Source organism: Natrix helvetica (genome assembly GCF_964273705.1).
Source record: "Natrix helvetica genome assembly, chromosome: 1".
NCBI lineage: Eukaryota > Metazoa > Chordata > Lepidosauria > Squamata > Natricidae > Natrix > Natrix helvetica.
Genome location: NC_138548.1, coordinates 345493125 through 345499124, shown reverse-complemented (window position 1 = coordinate 345499124; position 6000 = coordinate 345493125).

Sequence of the window (6000 nt, the reverse complement as noted above, 5' to 3'; positions counted from 1 at the left end):
GAGGGTTTTAGGGTGGGGGGGGGAATCTGTCCAGGAGGGGGGGCAGTGCCAGGCGAACAGGTGAGTCTAGGAGGGAAGTGAGTGTGGTGGAGGGGGGGAGGGGAAAGAACATTCCAATAGAGGGTTGTCTTATTACATCGGTCGCGGGGAGGAGGGGATGCGAGGACAGGAGAAGACCACAATGTCGGTTGGGAGACCGTGGTTGTTGGTTACACCCGGTCGTTTGTACCAACCCCCGCAATCTAGGTGGTCAGGAACTACAGAGCCAGGGCCTGAGGCTGATGCTCTGCAATGCAAGGTCCGTGACCAACAAGGCCCCCCTCATTAATGAGCTGATCTCAGAGGGGGAGCTGGACCTTGCAGGGATAACGGAGACCTGGTTGGGCCACGAGGGTGGTTTACCCCTCGTGGAAATGTGCCCACCGTGTTTCCGTGCATTCCATCAGCCTCGGGCCCTGGGTAAGGGTGGTGGGGTGGCGGTAGTTATACGGGAATGTCTAGAGCCGAGGGAGTTCACTGTACCTCAGATACCCGGATGTGAGTCCCTTGGTGTGAAATGGGGCCCAGGGAGGCAGTGGGGCTTGCTGATTGTATGCTTGGCTCCTCGCTATGCGTCAGCAGCCCTGCCCGAGCTCCTCGAGCTGATCTCAGAGACGGCAGTTGAGACCCCCAAGCTTGTGGTTATGGGGGATTTCAACTTGCCGTCAACGGGGGAAGCATCCGAGGTAGCTCGGGAGTTCATGGCTTCCATGACAGCCATGGACCTGACCCAATTAATTCAGGACCCCACACACGAAGGTGGCCACATTCTGGACCTTGTTTTCGTATCTGAACAGTGGATGAGTGATCTGGGAAGAGGGGATGTAACCATTACCCCCCTGTCATGGTCAGATCACTCATGTCTCCGGCTGGACTTCCCTGGTGCTACCCCCCACCGCGAGGAGGCGGAACCAAACTGTCCAAGTTGGTACCGCCCCAGGCGCCTGATGGAACCGGATAGGTTCCAAGACGGAGCTTGGGCCATTCCCTGTAGCCCTGACCCGCTCTCGCTCCGAGAACCTAGTGGCCGCCTGGAATAGGACGGCCGCTGGGGCCCTGGACCGAGTTGCTCCTTTGCGGCCTCTCCTGCGGCGACGACCCACCCGGGCTCCTTGGTTTACCGAGGACCTGAGGGTGATGAAGCGCCATAGGAGACGCCTAGAGGGCAGGTGGAGGTCCTCACGCTCCGAATCTGACCGAACACAGGTAAGAGCCTATTCATGGACTTACCTTGTGGCATTAAGAGTGGCCAAACGTAGACATCGCGCCACTCTTATTGCGTCCGCCGATAACCACCTTGCCGCCCTGTTTCGGGTGACCCGCTCTCTCTTATCACAGAGGACGCGGGAAGCCCCTTTACAGGGCAGAGCAGAGGAGTTTGGGGAATATCTGCAGGACAAAATCGCTCAGATCCGGAGCGAATGGGCCCCCTTCAGTGGACCAGAGGAGCCGCCAACAGTGAGTCTTGTGAGACCATTCTGGGAGGAGTTTGATTCTGTTGCCCCCGAGGATTTGGATAGGTTGCGTGGACGGCTGCGACCGACCACATGTTTAATGGACCCGTGTCCCTCCTGGTTGGTACTGGCATCCTGGGAAGTGACACGAGGCTGGCTACTGGGCTTGGTGAACGCCTCTTTGAGCGAGGGGTCCTTGCCTGCCACCTTGAAAGAGGCGGTGGTGAGGCCCTTACTCAAGAGGCCTTCCCTTGACCCGATGGAGCTAGCTAATTATCGTCCAGTCTCCAACCTTCCCTTTTTGGCGAAGGTTGTAGAGAATACGGTGGCACAGCAGTTTCCACAACACCTTGAGGAATCCGAATATCTAGACCGACGCCAGTCCGGCTTCCGGCCCGGACACAGCACGGAGACAGCCTTGGTCGCGTTGGTCGATGATCTCTGGAGGGCCAGAGATAGGGGTTGTTCCTCTATCCTGGTCCTATTAGATCTCTCGGTGGCTTTTGATACCATCGACCATGGTATCCTATTGCGCCGGCTGGGGGGGATGGGAGTCGGAGGCACCGTTCTGCGGTGGTTCGGCTCCTACCTCTCTGACCGGACGCAATGTGTGTTGGCAGGGGGGCAGAGGTCGACCCTGAGGTCACTCACTTGTGGGGTGCCTCAGGGGTCGGTCCTCTCGCCCCTTCTGTTCAATGCATATGTGAAGCCGCTGGGGGAGATCATCCGTGGTTTTGGGGTGGAGTATCATCTGTACGCTGATGACACGCAGCTGTACATTTCCACCCCAGACCACCCCAACGAGGCTGTCGAGGTGATGACCCGGTGTTTGGAAGCCGTCGGGGTCTGGATGGGGGACAACAGACTCAAGCTCAACCCCTCCAAGACTGAGTGGCTGGGGCTACCGGCACCCCGGTTCAGTCAGTTGATTCCATTTCTTATTGCCTCCTCTTTGTGTTTGTATTTTCTATTTATTGATGTGTTTTTATTTGACTGTACACCGCCCCGAGTCCCTTTGGGGAGAGGGGGCGGTATAAAAATCTAAATAAAAGTAAAGTAAGTAAAAGTAAAGATCAACCAGAATACAATGGATGATGGCTGTTTAGAAACTTGTCAGGTAAACAAAAGGCATGCTTTTAAAAACAACTTACCAATATTTAATGCGTAAATTTTAACATCAAATCCATTTCCCTCCATTTCAATTCTCCTTCTTAATCACTGCAGTTCAAAATCAGTTTTCCCAGTGAACAGCCAACAAGAACCAGAATTTCTGTGTCAAGCAAATGCCTCCAATATTTCCCATTTATAATGTAGCATAAGGTTCCCCTCTTAGAAGCGTGATGGCGAATCTATAACACGTGTGCCAGAGATGGCACACAGAGCCCCCTGGTGGGCACATGCGCCATCGCCAGCTGCTCTTTTTTTTAATGACATTTTCCAAACATTAAAATCACAGTTACATCTTTATAGCTTTCTGTTATTGGTATTTTTTTTTCCTAATTTCAGGTTTTCCATTTTCCATTCTATTATTTTATACATATTCTTCTTTGTTTCATACTTTCTCATTTTTACAATATATACATCTATATACAATATTTCCATCTCTATTGGTTTCTAAATATATGCCATCTCTTTTCATTGTGTTTGCTATGTGTTCCTTATGCACTGATTTTACATCTCTTTTCAAGCCAGTTATTCCACCTGTTCCAGGTCTTGTAGTACTCTCTTTCCTCTCTCTCTCTTAGTTCCATCGTTAGTTTGTCCATTTCTGAGCATTCTAGCACCTTTTTTTAAAATGGATTTTGCATTTGATGGAATGGTTTTTAGTTTCTAACTTTGGGCATATGAAATTCTAGCAGCAGTGATTATATGAAGCATTAAATATTGGATATCCTTACTAATATTTTTTTGTTATTCCTAGAAGAAACAGCTCAGGGTTCATGCCAATTTTATGTTCTATTATTTCTTCTAACCATTTTTGAATTTTGGTTCAGAATTCTTTGGTTTTCTGACACATTCACCTCATATAGAAGGTCCCCTGTTGGTGATTACATTTCCAACAGTTTGGAAATCTATTTGGGAACATTTTGTCCTCAGCTGGTCTTCACAGGTGCTGGGACATTGGAGACACCCCCCCCAAAAAACAGAGAGTTTTCGGGGCCGTCTACTGGCCTAAAAACAGCCCCCAAAACTGCCTGACAATGGCTCAAAAACCACTCTGAAATCTGCCCCAAACACGGCAAAAAAACAGGCATGCACACACTGGCCAGCTGGTCTTTGGCTTTCGGGTGCTCTGGCACACGCACAGACCAGCTGGCCAACACGCATGTGCACTGGCCACCTGGTCTGCGTATGCACGGGCATTTTGGTTTTGGCATTTGGTGCAAAAAGATTTGCCATCACTGTTGTAGAACATTCAGTTGATAAACTTCTATTTCAGGCCCAGTACTCTTCAACATCTTCATCAATGATTTGGATGAGGGAATAAATGGGGAACTCATCAAATTTGCAGATGACACCAAGCTGGCAGGAATAGCCAACACTCCAGAAGATAGGCTTAAGATACAGAAGGATCTTGACAAACTTGAACATTGGGCACTATCTAATAAAATGAAATTCAATGGTGAAAAGAGTAAGGTTCTACATTTAGGCAACAAAAACGAAATGCACAGGTACAGTATAGGTGGTACCTTGCTCAGTAGTAGTAACTGTGAAAGGGATCTTGAAGTCCTAGTGGAAAACCATTTAAATATGAGCCAGCAGTGTGCAGCAGCTGCCAAAAAAGCCAACACAGTCCTAGGCTGCATCAACAGAGGGATAGAATCAAGATCACGTGAAGTGTTAATACCACTTTATAATGCCTTGGTAAGGCCACACTTGGAATACTGCATTCAGTTCTGGTTGCCACGATGTATAAAAGATATGGAGACTCTAGAAAGAGTGCAGAGAAGAGCAACAAAGATTATTAGGGGACTGGAGACTAAAACATATGAAGAACGGTTGCAGGAACTGGGTATGTTTAGCTTAAGAGAAAGAAGGACATGGGGAGACATGATAGCATTGTTCCAATATCTCAGGGGTTGCCACAAAGAAGAGGGAGTCAAACTATTCTCCAAGGCACCTGAGGGTAGAACAAGAAGCAATGGGTGGAAACTAATCAAGGAGAGAAGCAACTTAGAACTGAGGAGAAATTTCCTGACAGTTAGAACAATTAATCAGTGGAACAGCTTGCCTCCAGAAGTTGTGAATGCCCCAACACTGGAAGTCTTTAAGAAGATGTTGGATAGCTATTTGTCTGAAACGGTATAGGGTCTCCTGCCTAGGCAGGGGGCTGGACTAGAAGACCTCCAAGGTCCCTTCCAACTCTACTATTGTATTGTATTGTATTAACCAGTTCAGTGACGGCTAGCCTTTTTGTCCTCACGGGCAGCAAGCATGTGCACGAGAGCCCGTGTGTGTGTGCCCACATCCATAATACAACACGTGCCCCCCTGAGCATGCGTGTGTGACCGCCACCCACGCCCCGTTTTGGGCCTAGCAGGCCTCACTGAAGCCTGAATAGTTTAGAAATAGGGATGCCAATACCTAACATGCACAAGCTGGTTGAAAGTTTATACACCAGTTTAACCTCATAATTAAAGAGTAGGGATGAAAGTTAATGTACAGGGTAGTTGTCTACTGGGAAAGAAGTCCAGAAAGAACTGCCAAGAAGTTAAAGAGATAAAAGCTAAGGGAATTTGATACATAAGGATCCAGGAAAATTCAAAAGAGCCCATTAAATTTAGCTAAAAACAATAGACATAAAAAGAGAAGTGTAGAAAAGCAAAGTTCTGGTACAATTTTTAAATGTGCTCTGAAAACAACCATCGCTACTGGAAATAATGCAATTCAACAGAAACCAATTTCTTAGTCCTGGAAATGCAAGGATAAGGCATTCTCATTCTTAAGTGGTTTGCACTCGACAAGTGAAATCTTGATACAAACTCAAATTTTAATTTAATGCATGGGAAAGTACTGAAAAAATAGTGAAAGGAGAGGGAAGACAAAGAAGTTTCTGTAGAAACATTACATTGTATTCCCCTATTATTGTTGTCCTCCTTTTCACATTCAATTAATGGGAATTTTGTAGAGGCTAAAGGAGGGGGTCTTTGAGCCTAAGTAAGTGTAACCAGAAAAAAGACTAAAGAAGAGCAAATAGGCAAAACTCATGCACACTTTAAACAGGTTCAGAACTCTCTCTTTACAATTCAACAAACACTCTTTCTCATTACATGCAAAAACGAATCTGCAAAAATACCAACAGAGTGTATGCTAATCTTGCCAAACAATACCATCTGTAACACACACAGCCTTTGGAGCAGCAGCTATAATCTGCTCAGGTGGACCAGGACAGGTATTTGAGAAGGTGCTCCTCACTTTTGAAGTTTTATCTTTGGGATTACCTTTCGACTGCTTTTTTAAAAAGAGCGAACAGATGCTGGGTCAATTTGGTGGTCAAATCTGGCCC